Raw genomic sequence first — 17,285 nt, 5'->3', positions numbered from 1 at the left:
AAAAAAAATTCCAGTGTAAATTATTTGGTTACACAAACCATTAGAAATATTTCCAGAGCATGTCATATGTGCAATTGAGCCATGTGGAACTCGACAGTATAATTACACAAAGTTAAAAGCTTAAGACTGTGTGTATGTGAGTTCACATTGGTTATGACTGTGAGGTTCTTTGCGAAGAAAGCTAAAAATTTTTAAAAAGCAATTTTTTTGTATCTAAATAACATTGTTTGGAGAAACCATATGAAGTCCAAAGTTTTTAATAACTTTTCTTAATTAGCAATGAGATATCACTGCTAACAATAATCTTATAGGATACAAATATGTATATATATGTAATGTAAATATATATATATATAACATAAAAAGAGAACTACTCTATTCAGGATATAGGAAAAAACCTCCTATACTTAATTTATCTCCTGTCCCTGGAGTGGGCCCTGAAGTACTTCTGTGCACCACCAAGTTTTGTGGAATACAACTGGAACTTCTCTAGGTCATGGAATGATCAACGAGCCACAAGAAAAGAAAGCTTTGAGAAATAATCTCTGCTCTATTTACAGGTCGCCAAGCTGAGTATACTCATTTGCCCATTTCAGGCCCATCTCATTTAAATTTTAACTTAGAGAGTTATGTATTTCAAAAAATTACATTCAGGCATAACAAGCAACAAAATAATGATAAGGATAAAAAAGGGTATAGATATTGAATACTTTGAAATATTTCTTTTTTCCCATTTATGTTTTCATTTTTTGAATTTTATTTTATTTATTTTTTTAATACAGCAGGTTCTTATTAGTTATCTATTTTATACATATTATGTATATATGTCGATCACAATATTTATGTCAAAATATTTCAACATAAATCATTATATATGTATGTTATTTATACATACATATATACATTTTTTAAATTAGTGGAGGTTTCAATCAATAATTCTTTGTTGTACCTTTCCTAATAAATAATAAATTGATCGATTCTGTGACTTTAATTCATGTTAATAACTTCCTTATATCATTTGGACATGGGTAAACATAGGCATCGTTCATGAAGATGATCCAATAGACAGATGATGGTTCTATATTGACTAACTACGTTTCTTTCCTTTTCTTTTTCTTTTTGGCCACATTGTGCAGCTTGTGGGATCTTAGTTCCCTGACTAAGATTGAACCTGGGCCCACGATAGTGAAAGCTCTGAGTCCTAACCACTGGACCACCAGGGAACTCCCGACTAACTACTTTTTTTTTTTTTTTGCGGTATGCGGGCCTCTCGCTGTTGTGGCCTCTCCCGTTGCGGAGCACAGGCTCCGGACGTGCAGGCTCAGCAGCCATGGCTCACGGATCCAGCCGCTCCGCGGCATGTGGGATCCTCCCAGACCGGGGCACGAACCCGCGTCCCCTGCATCGGCAGGTGGACTCTCAACCACTGCGCCACCAGGGAAACCCCTAACTACTTTTTTGACTACAGAAAAATTATGTAACCTCACGTTACAAAATATTTTGCAAAGCAGATAATGTGAGCCAGAAAAAAAATGCTGGGCAACTTAGGGAGTACACATATTATCAGAATTAACCTGAAATTTATATTTTTTCCTAGAAAGAAATTTATACCATGTCAGGAACATAAAAATATAAATCCATTATGAGTAAAGAAGCATGAAAAAAATCCAAATGTTAAACATGTGTTTGTATTATTTCAGCAATAAACAAAATTTGTATGTTTCATAAATTTCCAAGAAGACTTAATATCTGTAAATTCTTGTATTTTTATAAAAGCAGGTAAACATTTATCAGTAAAGCCCAAATACTGTCCCTTCAATTTTACTTTGAAACATGCATTTTTCTACTGTAGGCAAATATTAAAGAAGAGTGGTAGGTCATGAAAGGGTACAGTTCTTGGATAAAATAATAACTTAATAAAAGGAGGAATATAAATACTACAAATTAGAGTTGGGTCCAGACTATTACATCTCTTTATGAGAATGTGGTCAGCCATAGACAAGCAAGCTGTCTGAAAATCACACAGCTGAAATTATGTCACATGGAGACTGTATTACTTTTCTGGTGCTGTCTCAATTTGGGGCCACAAACTGAATAGTTTAAAACAAAAATGTATTGTCTCAGTTTTGTAGACTGGAAGTCCAAGATCAAAACATTGGAAGTGTTGTCGCCTTCTAACGGCTGAGAGGGGGAATTTGTTCTGTACCTCTCCCTTTTCTTCTGGTGGTTTTCCTTGGTGGTTTTCCTTCTTTGTTTTCCTTGGCTTTTGGCTATATCATACCAATTTCTGACTCCGTCTTCATTTGGCAATACTTCTATGTGCATATCTGTGTCTAAATGTCCCCTCTTTTTAAGGACATCAGCCATATGGGATTAGGGGCCCACCCTACTTCTGTATGACCTCATTTTAGCTAATTGCATTGCAATGACCCTGTTTCCAAATAAGGTCACATTGTGAGGTACTGGAGGTTAGAACTTCAACATATGAATTCTGAGGGGGACATAATTCAACCCATAACAGAAATCTTCTGTGTTAAATGGAAAAGCTTTAAATCCTGAGGCACAGCTAGAAAACTGATTCCTGGGATCCAGACAGTAATCCTGGCTCATATGTCAATCACGGGATAGTTAAACAATTTTCAAGACAGAGGTTGGGACGACAATGCCAATGGCACATATGTAGGCATTGAATCATGTAGATGCACTTTTTGAGGCATGGGTCAGGACCTATTCCTAGGACTAATCTAACAAGTACCTAAAATCTATTTTAAAATCAAGGGAGAAATAACAAAGAAACAAGAGTATTTTAATATATAATTTACACTTAAGTGTTGAAAATCATGCAATGTAGTTGCCATATCAGGAAAGCTGGGCTAATCCTATGGCACACAGGGTCCCAAGAAAAGGGATCAGGAGAAATTAGTGCTCCAAAATCACAGAACCTTAGGTTCCGCTGTAGCTGAGAGGAACAATTATGTGCTGTTGCAGAGGGAAAATGTTTCGCCTAACCTCTTGGACAAGTCTCATGACACACAGGATTCATCAAAACACATGCATGAGGAAGTGGCTCCGGTTAACCATCAGTGCTTGGAAAGGTAGCCTTGTTTTTCCTCGATTTGGGGAACGTGAGAGCTTACACATTCAAAAAGTTTCTTGGTTTTTGTTTTGTTTTGTTTTGTTAGAACAGACTGTTATTTATTACTTAATAGATGTTGCCACAATTCTGAAGCCGTCTCTATGTATTTTGGGTCATCAAAGATTTTAGGGCTTTGGAAAGAGAAATGTCTTCCCTCGGCTCCAATCAAAGGGTTGTACAGATCATGAGTAAAGCCAATATATTTCACAGCCCCTTGTCTTCATGGAAAGCCTTTTTATCAAATTAAAAGGGGTCTGGGCTTTGTAATTCAGCTAGAAATCCAATACCCAAAACTTCAAAGTTGGTTTTGTATGATTGTTGTACACAATGGTCCAAGGGTGTCATTTCTGTTAACTCACTAAAGAGTGAACATGGGCTCTCTATATTGATATTTTGGATACTAAAAGGCTCAAGATGATGCAACCAGGATATCTAGAAAAATAAATCTATCTTTCAGTTTTTCTAGAGTATTGGTTTTCCAACTATGTTTCTAGGATTCTTCTGAGGTGCCTCTGGAACCCTGGCCAAGGTGCCCTCACGCAATGAACACCTGAGACCCATTCTTTAATATAGTACTTCAACAAGGAATGAATAAGCACACTTAGACACACGTTCAACCACAATCTTGAAGACCATTACTGTAACATCTCTAAATGTTACCACTTTATTAAACCAGACAATTTGACAGCTACATAGCTAGACCACATTATGTTAGCCTTTACAGAGATGTTTCTAGTGAATGGCATTTTGAACATTATGCTATTTCTTTAAACCTAGGGATGTTATAAGAAATAGCATTGTAAAACTCATATTGTTTCTCTTATTGTGGTAACATGTACATAACATAAGATTTACCCTTTGAATCATTTGTAGGTGTACAGCTCATTGGCTTTTTTTAAAATTTAATTTAATCATTTTTTTATACAGCAGCTTCTTATTAGTTATCTATTTTATACACATGAATGTATACATGTCAATCCCAATCTCCCAATCCATCACCCCACCACCACCACCACCGCTTTCCCCACTTTGTGTCCATACGTTTGTTCTCTACCTCTGTGTCTGTATTTCTGCCTTGCAGTGGCATTAAGTACATTCACATTGTTGTGAAGACATTACCACTATCCATCTCCAGGACTCTTTCATCTTCCCCAACTGAAATTCTGTTCCCATTAAACATTAACTTTCCATTCTCCTATGCTCCCAGGCTCTGGCAACCACCATTGTTTTCTCTCTCTGTGAATTTGGCACTTTTTGGTACCTCATATAAGTGTAACCGTACAGTACTTGAACTTTCGTGTCTGGCTTATTTCACTTAGCATAATGTCTTCAAGGTTCATCCATCTTATAGCATTGTCAAAGTTGTCTTCCTTTTTAAGTCTGAATATATTCCATTGTATGTATATAACACATCTTTTTATCCATTTATATGTTGATGGACACTTGGGTAGCTTCCACTTTTTGGCTCTTGTGAATAATGCTGTGATGACTCCCTGCTTAAACTTCATCTGGGTATATATCCAGAAGTGGAATTGCTGGCTCATATGATAATTCAATGTTTAATCTTTTGAGGAATTGCAATACTATTTTCCACATCTGCTGCACCATTTTACATTCCCACTCATATTGTTTTTATGACAAATATTTTTGTGTACATTTGCTACATTGTATGTATACACATAACCACATCTACACTCATATCCATATCTTTGTTTTCTTTTTATGAAGAAAAGCCATGAGGAAAGTTGCTTGCATTAAAAAGAAATGTACAGCAATAGCTTTTCTTCTCCAGAGCAACCTGTTGTTTTGCCCCCATTGGATGCTATGAATCATGTATGTATGTTTTTCTTTAGCTTCGATCTGTAGGAATCAGAGAACCAAGGTTGTAGCCCACACCTAGCAAACCCACACCTAGAACATAATGTCTAATTTTTTCCCAGCTTCAACTAGCTTTCATAACTTCATTTTTTCTGGTCTGAATTTGCTCAATTTCCTTTTAATGATGAACCATGTGAATTTGTGTAAGCAGTTGAAACATGGTAGGCTACACATAAATAAACACACAATATTTAAATTGCTTCTGATTTAATTTCCATTCACTTGGAACAGTTTGGAGTTTGAAAAAAATCTGCATCTTGCCTTTGTCCAAGTAGAGTTAGAATTGTAATGGAAATGGACTTTGAAATAATTATACTTGTTTACACTGATGAAAGGCAATATATGAAAGGTCAAAATCTGGTAGAAAAAAATCAAAGAGAAAAAACATATAAGACCAACTCTTTACCTTTCTTCCATTTGCTAAGGAGTGTATGTATATTATTTTAATTCTACATTGTTGAATTAGTTATTTTCATGGATGAAAAGAGATCGTGTTTCTTTGTCAATGTATAATTTCATGTTTTATGTTTTCAATGAAATTTATGTGAACGGGGAGGGACAAAAAGTGTTTAAAGGTGTTTCACTTTTTGAAGTGCTAGATTAAGCTTTAGGGTGGATTTTTATGAGTATTTTCGGGAAGCCTTTTCCTGGGAGCTCCTGGGGACTACTGAATATAATTATAGTCCAGCTTCCTCAGTGTGGCTACATGTGTGCACATGTCTTCCTATCCTTCCTGAGCAAAGACAATGTGTGATCTTGATTCACACAAGATTCTGGAAGGAGCTATGGTGATCTATAGAAGTTTCTATGAACTCATGGATTTAGGGCTCAGTAGAGCACAAACAAGGAATTCATGACATTGATTATTGCAGAACCCAAGCAGTTTTGAGTTGTTCTCCTCACCCAAATTAAATTATTATGACCTTTACATATCTTTGGGGAAACCAGTTCATACTGCACTTAAAGGTTCAAACCCCAACTACTTCTATGTGTGATTTTTGATTAGCAATTACTTTGAGAAATTTAATTTTAAATGCTAAGGAAAATGATGCATATATATACACACACACATGTATATGCATACACATTAGGTATACTAATTTATGTTCAAGACATATATAGATTTAATATATTGACTGTTACATATCTATATTTATATCTATAGATATAAATACTGAGTATGTACTATATGGAAGACACTCTTCTAGTGGGTTTTGGCCTGGGTTAAGAATCACTTGACACAGCTTGGATTATCAAGAAATTTGCAAAACTAGAAATGGACCTGTGATGACAAATATATTTCTCACGTTGTCAAGTCCATTGGGCATATCATCCCTAAGGCTTGCATTAGAGATAGCAAAAGCCGATAGCCACATCAATGTAGGGATTTGGGCAACCACTGTCTGACGGAGAGGTTAGGAATCAGAATAGTACCCCAAAGTGCCAGAAGATACAGGGATTGACTTTGCCTGTAAAATAACAGTGAATTAGATGTAACTGAAGACAAAGATTCACCAAGAAAAACACAAATGCGGTGGCATCTCTTTTTACCCACTGATTAATTACTCAAGCTGTTCATGCCTTTTTGAGTAGTGGGTTCTTGTCTATTTCTTAATTTAAAAAGTATTACCCAACCAGCTTAAGGACCCATGAGATTATGTCAGTCCGAGTTCATTCCAGGTAGAAGAGGGAATGGAAAGGGCCAAATGGTTAGCATGAGGTGTTGGTTCAGTATCTTCAACATGGAGCTGCTGGTAAACACAACTTCTTCAGAACCTGTGAGACCTCAGGCCAAAACTAACTTGTTAGCTCCCATCCAGACAATGGCTCAGTGTTGGTAATTAGTGATTGCAGCATTATTAATCATATCTGGAGCCCTATTTCCCAGACCATGCTATTGAGCTAGAATAGTTGAGCCAGGAGGCTTCATAGCGTCAACCTATGACTTAGTTATTCCCCATTAATTTCCTCTCACAGAGAATAGTTATCCATCCAGAGTCAACCCCTGCATTTCCTTCATCCCAAAACTGAAGGCTGAGCTCTCAGTCATATCCACTCCCACACCATCTTTCTGGAATCATGGAGATTTCATAGGGAAATGGAGGTAAAATTTTATCAGCACGCCACCTAGAATAAAATCACCTCTTCGGTCATTAGTCCCTCATTCTTTCTCTTTTCTATAAAAACACATTAAAAAAGGTATAGTTGGATGAATTGTCAGTAAACACCTGTGTCCCCCTTTTCCAGGTCAAGAAACAGAATACTGTCAACACCTTAGAATACCCAAACCTACACCTTTCCAAGTCACCACACCTTCCATGTTCCTGGAGATAATCATTATCCTGCCCTTGATCACTATCACATCCTTACTTGTCTTTTTGATTTCACCATTGGAGTATGCATCTTCAAGCACCACAGTTTTGTTTTTCTGTTTTATACTTTATGTAAATGGAATAATATAAGATAAAGTAATATAGCATCTATTCCTCTATCAGATAAATTTTGTTCAGCATAATGTTTGTGAGAATGATTTATGTTTTTATTGGTGGCTATAGTTACCATACAGCATTCCATGGACAGTTTCCCACTTTATGACTATACTGATATTTAATTATCTCTTCTATTCTAGTGAAGACTTTCACTAGACTTTACATTATCCTAATTTCTTTCTTGCCATTTCAAATATTTTTTTTCATGTGGGACTTTTATTCACACATGCATGTATTTATCTAGGTATTACATTTAGATGTATAATTATTAGATCATAGGATAAGTTTATTTTCAACTTAGAGGATAATGTCAAGCAGTACTCAAACATGACTATGCTAATTACAGTTTTCACCAGTAGCGTATTAGAATGAAAATTCCAATTTCACTACAACCTCACCAAATGTTGTCAGACTTTATAATCTTGTAGACATTCTGATAGGTGTGTAGCAGTATTTCATTGTGGTTTTATTTGAATTTTCTTAATGACTATTGTGGTTGAACACCTTTTTGAATACATGTTGACCAATTGGATTTCCTCTTTTTTGAAGTGCCTGTTGGAATTGCTTGAATACTTTTTTTTCTATATTCTGAATATGAGGTGCTTGCCAGTTTTATGTTCTAAAATACCTTCTTTCACTCTGTGATTTGAGTTTTCACTTTTTAAATGGTGTCTCTCAATGACCAAAAGTTCTTAATTATAAAGTAGTGAAGTCAATCTATCTTTTCCTTTAGATTAATGCTTTGTTGTTTCTGTCCTGTTTAACAAATCTCATTTTCCCTGACATCAGGAACATATTATCCCATATTTAGAACTACAACACACTAGACTACATTTTTTAATATAGTTTTAAGGGAAAAAAAGATTTTTGTTTTATTTTTCCATATGGGTAACCAATTCTCCCATAGCAACATACACTGAAAACATTGTTGTTTCACTCCACTACTTTGCAGTGCATATTTGCCATCAATCAAAATGCAGAGGCATATCTGGATATTTATTTTGTCTATCTTCACACTAATATCATATTCTCTTAATTATCATAGTTCTTCCACTTTAATCTCCTTTAGGATTTTCTTTGAACTCGGTATGCATTTTAGAAGTAGCGTGTCATGGCTCATCAAAATACCAGTTGGAGTTTTATTTAATTTACATACTACATTAGGCAGAATTGATGTATTTACAAAATCATCTTCCTTCCATGAACATGGCATATTCAGTCTCTTATTTAGGTTATCAGTAATTGCTGTCAATGAGTAATACTTCTTTCTGAATAGAAATATCACACAACTTTTATTAAGCCTATTCTTAGCCACTTGTATTCTTGTTGATAGTATAAATTTTATTTCTTGAAAATGTTGCATTTCCTAACTCTTAGTGTTGCCATATAGAAACAGAAGTGCTTTTCAGATATTAACAAGTTTCTAAAAATACTTGCTAAAACCACTTACTAATTCTAGTAATTTCTTGTAGTTGCTTTGGGATTTTTTAGGTACAAAATTATATTGTCCAAGAATAAGTATGGTTTTTATTATTTCTTTTTTTAATCAACATACTTACTATTTCTTTTACTTGCCTTACTGCATTGACCAGGACAAACTGGTATCACTGTGATAGTAGATACACTTATGTCAATTACCTCAAAAAGAGTACTTTCACCACCTCCTTAATAATTATTATGTTAGTATTATTGCTTTTAGATATATTTATGAGACTAGGAAGCTTCAATGTTCCTCTGGTTTGTTAAAATATTCCATCAGGTGTATATGATTATTTTTTTTTCATATATTATGATGACCATATGACTCTTCTCCTTTACTCTAATGGTGAGAAAAACTCAATTGATAGAATTTTTGAAAGTTAAACTACCCTTGAATTATTGAGAAGAAAACAACGTTGTCATGATGTATTATTCTAGTTATATATTTCTGGAATTTGTTTGTTGTATTTTTCTCTTCATTTTAAAAAATTGTATTCATGAATGAGTTTGGCATTTACTTTTTTGTAAACTTGACATTCTTATTAAGTTAGGAATAATGGTTATTCTGACCTTTTAAAAATTAGAATTGATGCCTCATTTTTTGGTTTCTGAAAGAAATTGGATATTTGGTTATTTCCATGTTATATATTTAGTAGAGTTTCTCAGTGAAGCTATATGGATATGAGAAAGTTAATATTAATTAATTTTCATTTCCTTAAATAATTACAAGATCATTTAAATTTTCTGTTTCCTATTTTTTTTTATTTTATGAGTTACATATTTTTCAAATAGTTTTCAGTTTATCTAATTTATTTATTTTTTTGCTATAAAGTTGTGCTTATATATTCTTCCTACCCTTTTAATGTTGGCCAGGTCTGTGATGATGTCTCACTTTTTTTCTTGTCACCTTAGTTATTTTGTTTTTCTCTTGTTTTCATTGTCTTCCTCAGGAATTTACCAATGATATTCATCTCTTCAAAGACGTATTTTTGTCTCTTGACGTTTTCAGCTGTGTAATTGGTTTCTATTTCGTAGATTTATACTTCATTATTTTTTTCTATTTTGAGGTTTTCTTTGATAACTTCTTTAAGTGGATGTTTAGTCTGCTAGTTTTGGGTCTTCATTTCTTTAATTTATGCAGTAACACCATAGCTATACCTCTAGGCTTGACTCAGTTTCATCCTACCTGTTTGACCAAGGTATTTATATAACTGTTCAGTTCAAAATGTTTTCTGATCTTGTGTTTTGACTTTTATCTTGTCTTCACATGTAATTTCTAAATATAAATACACACATTACAATCAAAGAAGATGAAATTACATCTTTCATTGTTGTTATTTATTTCTGGCTTTTTACTGTTGTTGTTAAGAGAATATATTCTTAATTATTTAAATGTTATGAATTTCTTCTGATGTGCTTTTTGGGCATCCTATTACCAATGTTTGAAAAGGCAAATTATATTTTTTGAAAAGAATGCATATTTTTAATTCTCAACATTTCTACATCTTTATGTTTTGGATGCCTCTTGGAAATAATACATACTTCAGTTTAATTTAATTCAGTCTGAATGTAGTCACTCAAAAATTACAGCATTTCTTCCATAAATATTCAGGATAAAAACTTACGGATTTACATGGATTTATTCCTGACAGTTTTCTACTTGATGACTATTGCTCCTCATTACTTTCTTTCTTTCCTCTCTGTCCAACCACCACACACAGCAAACCACACCACACACACACACACACACACACACACACTGATTTACTATTTTATTGCTAGAAATAAAAATATGCTTCCTAAACTTACCAGAAAGTAAGTAAATTTTTACTTCTGCCCTCTTCACAGAGAGTATAAAGAACTTACAGAACTAATCATATTTGTTTTGGGCTCTACATGTTTTCATTGTTGTTCTGTATTTTATCCTTTGTAATATTTCAAAATTCATAAACCATTATTATTATATTTTGCAGTTCATATTCAGTTAGATTTATAAACATGTTTTTCATTTTCAGCTCGCTCTACCTTTATCTGCATCTCTAAAATTTAATCTCAGGTTATGTTCCTTCTGCTTCAGGAAAACACCTCATTTTCCCCTAGTATGGATCTCCTGGAGGTAAATTCTCTCATTTCTCCTTGGTCTAAACTAAGTTTTCCTTCATTCATAGAAGACACTTTGCTAGGTATAGAATTACAAGTCGGGAGTTAATTAATCTCTTTCAGCCTCGTATCTCCGACTTGGGTTCTTTGAAGGTTCTTTGAAGGTCATCTCTTTTTGCTTTGGCTGCTTATCATATTCTCTCTCTCTGCCTTTCTTTTTCCCTCCCCTTCTCCCTCTCTCTACAGTTTTACCATATGTTTCTCAATACAAATTTTGTATTATGTCTTTAAAGAATTTAATCAGTGTCAGGGTTCATAGAGTTTCTTGAATCTGTGAATTGATATTCTTCATTTGTTTCTGAAAACTCTCATCCATTAATTCTCCAAATATTACTTCTACTCCACATTCTATTTTCCCTTCTTCTGGGGCTGCAGAAAAGCCCCTATTAGCTTTTCTCATTGCATCTGTGTCTCCTACCCTCTCCTTTCTACACACATCAATCTTAACGGCCACATTATGGTTATTTTCTTTGTAGTTATTTTCCAGGTCACAGAACCTAATGTTCTATTTATCATATCCTTTTGGTTCTAAATTATGGTTACCTTGATTGTTTTTATAAGTTTGCTATAATTTTGCTTGAAGATTTTTTAAGTATTTGGCACTTGTAAAAATTCTACTATTTCATTATTATTTTAATATATTGGACTTAGAAAAGAGATGCAAAATTGGTCTTCATATACCCTTCACCTAAATTCCCCTTATTTTAATAGCTCGTGTCATTGCAGAGCATTTATCAAAAGTAAGAAATTAATCTTGATACACTATTAACTAAAGCAAAACACTAATTCATATTTCACTATTTTTTTCCATTAATGTTCCTTTTCTCTTCCAGGATCCAATCCGATAACCTGCACTATATTATGTTTTTATGTATCCCGAGTCTCCTCACATCTGTGACAGCTATTCAGTCTTGCCATGTCTTCCATGTCCTTGACACTTTTGGTGAATATGGATTTGTTATTTTGTAGAACATCCCTCAATGTGGGTTTTCTGTTTTCTCATGGCGACATTGGGGCTGTGTATTGGGAAGGATGCCCCAGGACACGCTAGCACCCTTTTCACTCTGTGCCTTGTCCAAACACTGTCAATTGCTTTTGGATCCTCTTTCCCCTGTGAGGACACAGGCCAAGGAGCTGACCAGGTGCCCCGGAGCAGTAAGTGCCAGGAGATGACACTGTTCCCAGTCTTGGAGGACGGCAAGCACAGGTTGAGTGGGGAAACTCAGGTGGCCTGACGGGGCCAGCAGGGGTGGATGACAGGCACTTTTTCCTCCTTTGCCCTTGACTCCAGGGTTTGGCTTGACTGGTCACTCCCTTGTGTACTGCCTGGTATTCAGTGAATATCCAGGCTCAGAGGTCCCTTTCTTTATGACTTCATGATGCCTCCATGGTTATGCCCTGAAGTCTTTTTTGCTCCAGCTCACCCTTGTTTCCACTACCCATCAGACCAGACATGGTAGAATCTAGCAGAGACTTAAATTATGGGTTCTACCCTTCCCCTAATTTTTCTAAGATACTCAGAAGGGTGTGTAAGACCTTTGATCTCCCTTGGGGACAAAGAGACCTCAATACCAAAGGTAATTATCTTCTTTCCTTAAATCAGCTGAAGTTGAGTAGAAGGGCAGCAAGGCACTGGGGCCATGAATGAAAGAGTGGTTCCAGGCCAGTAAGATTTTACATTTATTTTTGTTTTTGTGCAGTCACCTGCTGCACTGAACAAAATTCTGATGTTTTTGGTTAACTCAAGAATACCTATCCAAAGATAAAGTCCACACTGTTGAAACTGGTCATTTCATGTTTGTGGACTCTTTGACTCAGGAGCTCCAGGCATACTGCCTTTCAGAGGAGGAGTCTTATGGCTTGCTGTTCCATTTTTATAAAAGTCTTCATTGTACTTGGAGGGAGCGGGCAACAGCCAAGTCACTGTTTTGATGGCTTGTTCTGATGTTCCTTTTCCCAACTAAACATCATTCACAGGCAGACTAGTAAACAACTCCTATCTTGATCCCTTCACCCGGTACTCAGGCAAAGTATTAGCTCCCCGATGCCAGGGTGTCTTCTCTTATCCCCAGGCCAAGCCCACTGGATCCTCTTCCTTCTCCCCCAGAGACCCATGTCTCTTTCAGCATTCTATACACATTATAAAAATTATCAGAATCTCTGACTTGAATTTGTCTTAGTTACAAATGGATACATTCTTCTGTTACTCTTTAGAGAATGCTGGGAGAAGGCGTGAGACTCCAGGGTCACAGGCAGGACTTTATTACTCATGGCACAGGAAGTGTTAGTATGATGTGTTTGATCCCCTTACCCTGTACCACAAGCTACATGGAGAGCCCAGGTGGTGGCCAGACATATGGATGGTTGCTTTACTGGGGAGGATCAATGAGTTTGGGAAGGTGTTGTTTTATAACAAGTGGTAAGCAAGCTTCCTTTTTGTCCCAGAGGGGGACATCACATTTTCCTTCAAGTTTGCTCTCTGCAAACACAATCTTGAGCAATGTGCCAGGTAAAGAGTGGCCAGAGACTTACATCACTCACAACTGTCTGATGCATTAACAGTCAGAGACCAGGAAGCATGGATTTGAAGGGGCAGTGATGAAAATGAGTAAACTGCTTTTCTTTTTATTGATCTTACTTAATTTTAAGCTAAGCATATTTATAAATTATATGCATACACAACTTTACTATTCTCTTAAGTATATTGTAAAATATAAGTTAAATTGAACTAAAATTAGAGAAGAATAAGAGAAAATAAATGTAAGAACAATATCTAACTTTGCTTTCCATACAGTATTGGACTATCATCCTCTTTTTTTTCTTTTTTTTTTTCCATCATCCTCTTTGTGGTATGGCTTGCCACTTCAATTCTTTTTTTTGTTTGTTTGCTTTTGTTTTTTTTTGTTTTTGTTTTTGTGGTACGCGGGCCTCTCACTGCCACGGCCTCTCCCGTTGCGGAGCACAGACTCCGGACACGCAGGCCCAGCGGCCATGGCCCACGGGCCCAGCCGGTCCGTGGCACGCGGGATCCTCCCGGACCGGGGCACGAACCCATGTCCCCTGCATCGGCAGGCGGACTCTCAACCACTGCGCCACCAGGGAAGCCCCACTTCAATTCTTAATGCACCATTAGAGGATTTTTAAATTTTCGTGTGTGTGTGTGTGTGTGTGTGTGTGTGTGGTATATCTTCTCGATATATATTTGTTGAAGAATCATTGTGGTAGAAACATCCCCAAATGCCTGGCTACTCCTGATGTAATGCTGTCTGTATCTAAGCATGATCAAACTCAAGGAGAACCCCTCAGCCTCAGCTGCTTACTATGAACCCACGTAGAACTAGTTCATATGTCCCAAAGCAAGGACTTGAATTCCAAATCTGCTTTTACACCAAAGGTGGTTCAAGTTCTATTACATTGTTTCTTGCCTGTGAATGTGTACGATTTGGTCCAGTCTTTCAGCTGAATCCATTCTTGTCATAAAAACAAAGTTGTATGGAACATCAGGCAAAAATGGACAAAGAAGGAGTTGGATTTCAATCAAACCCCTCATGTTATTGTGGTGAAATAGCTATACATCACTTCCTCTTCTCCTCTCCTCACCTTCTATTGTTTCCTCAATTACAAGAAAATTCAACCGCAGAAACACAAAATCACCACTCAAATATTCAATCCTGAATCATGGCATAAAAATTCCCTGGCAGATAGGATATAATAACAGCAGATATAATAAATCACAAGGTTCTTTTTAAAAATCTCAACTTAAAAGTTGGCTTACCTTCTGGATTCATCAGTTTGCACTTGGTTGTGCCTGATTTATAATTTCTCAAGTGCATTTAACATTTCTTATTCTATCACTTTATAGAAAATGAGTAGGTTAATAAATCAATTACACTACAGCCAGTATAAAATTTTAGAAAGTTAATAGAACTTTTATTCATCCAATATAGATCATTATTTTTATTTAATTATCCCTCTTAAACTTTCTCCAAAAAAACGAAAAACCCTGAAGACTTAAATAATTTAGGTTCTTTAATGATATACAGAGACTCAAAAGTTGTGGAAGAGAAAAGATCATTAAACTGAGAAGAGGTAACAATGAGAAAAAATTTCAGTGATTACATGGATTAAGCTGAAATATTAGTTGAGGAAAGAGGTAAAGTTAGTAAGAAAGGAATTTAGAACTAAAACATCTCAGGAAATTTTTGTAACTGAGAGTTTAGGAGGCTTTTGAAAACAGTTTGTGAAAATATGTATAATGTCATCACTGGAATCATTTTAAAATTAGACTGGTCAAATATTCAAAAGGATAATCTAAGGGGGGGAAAATAGCCCTGCATTTTTGAAGAGATTAAGTGATCTGACAGGTGTTTTCTATCTCTACTCTAGAGGATTCCATCATCTTGTCTCTCTGTATGATAAGCCCATTAAAAACAAGAACAACAAAAACACCTGCATTGCGTTCAATTACCCGCACAACTTCAGTTGAAAATAAAAGATTCATACAACGTATAAACAGCAGTCTGTGCAGCTGTTAACCAGGAAAAATGTACAAAAAATTTAAAAAGCAGAAATATGTTATTCTAAGAACTGTAAGATTATACAAGAAAGGCAAAGTTCTAAGAGTTTATTTTGAAATGACACTTGGTCAAATAATGAATCAAGAGATTGTCCTAGCTCTGTTCTTAACTAGCTATGTGAATTCAGATTTTAGATCTATAACATGAGAAAATTGGATTACTTACCACTAAGATCCTATCAGGTCTAATAGTAAATAAGTCTGTGCCTCAAATTATAATGTATAGTGTTGTGATAAAAGAAAAAAAGCATTTCTATTTTTGAACAAATATTCAAACATGATATAAAAACATGATGTCATCATGTTTTTTTTTTAATCTGTGAAGATTGTGATTGGAAAATTAAAATTGTAATGCTGCAGTGGAACACTTAAATGGAAGAACTCTATTTCTTTTTCTCCAAAGCAAAATTTCCAGGATTTTATTTCCTCAATAAAGAATTCATTGGGAGAGAAGACATCTTTCCAACTGTAGTGCTGAAAATTCTTCAGTAACTGCACCAAATATGTCCTAATGCGTTGCTTTGTGTTTGTTCACTTTTCTCCATATTAGAGGAATAATGTTCCCTCTCTATGCTTTATATCCCCTACCCATTGGTCCAAAATGCATTCCCAATCTCTCTCTAGTAAAACCATCTTCTCCTTTTCTATTTGTACCTTTCCCTCACTAAAACTTAAGTCTTTTATATTTTAAAATTGAGATAAAGTTTTTATTTAATAAAACTTTTCTTTCACTTGTGTCTCTCTTAAACTATAATTTAATCTTATGTCATTTTTTTCTGTTTTGTTGCTTTGAAACTAGTCTATATCTCCTCTGCTTCACAATTCTAACTTCTACAATTTGACTTACATATCAGTCATTACAGTGAAATGTTCTTATTCAACCTACAAAATAGCCCACCTAATAGAAAATTCCAATAATCGTTTTCACAGTTATGAATTTTCTTCAACATGCATTTATAGGTGTCTAGGTACTTGTTGTGTTCAATTTTATGGCTGTAATTTAAAAGTGTTTGCCCACATGAAGTGTATGGTCTAGAGGAGACCACTACATTATTTAAACAATTGCACAAGTAAATATAAGCTTTCAACTGTGATCAGTGTTTTAAGAAAAGGCCGTAATTGTCTGAGAGGCTATAATAAAGAGATCTAAGTATTTCTTTTGAATTAGAAGTAGCTTACCTGAAGGGACAGATGAGCTGAAGGACAGTGTCTAGAGATGGCATTTTTAGCAGAGAGTGAATTGTTCAGATTGATATTGTTTAGAAATGACTTTGAAGGCACCAGGAGAATCAGAAACAAAAACAACAAAAAGAGCAGACAAACATTAGCGAATCTTAGAAAAAAGCTATTACGCTCTCCAGTTGAGAGATAATAGTAGCTTGGCATACAGTATCTGTTTGCTGAAGATAGAAGTAAATAGATGAAGTTGAAAGATATTCACAAAATAACACTGAAAGTGTGATGGCCTAGGTATGCAAGATGGGAGACAAAAAAAATCTATATTTCTATAATTCCATATTTCTAACATTTATAACTGAATTCAGTGACATATGGGTTCCGGAAAGAA

Source organism: Stenella coeruleoalba (genome assembly GCF_951394435.1).
Source record: "Stenella coeruleoalba genome assembly, chromosome: 18".
In the NCBI taxonomy this organism is placed as follows: Eukaryota; Metazoa; Chordata; class Mammalia; order Artiodactyla; family Delphinidae; genus Stenella; species Stenella coeruleoalba.
This window is presented reverse-complemented; position numbering follows the sequence as displayed.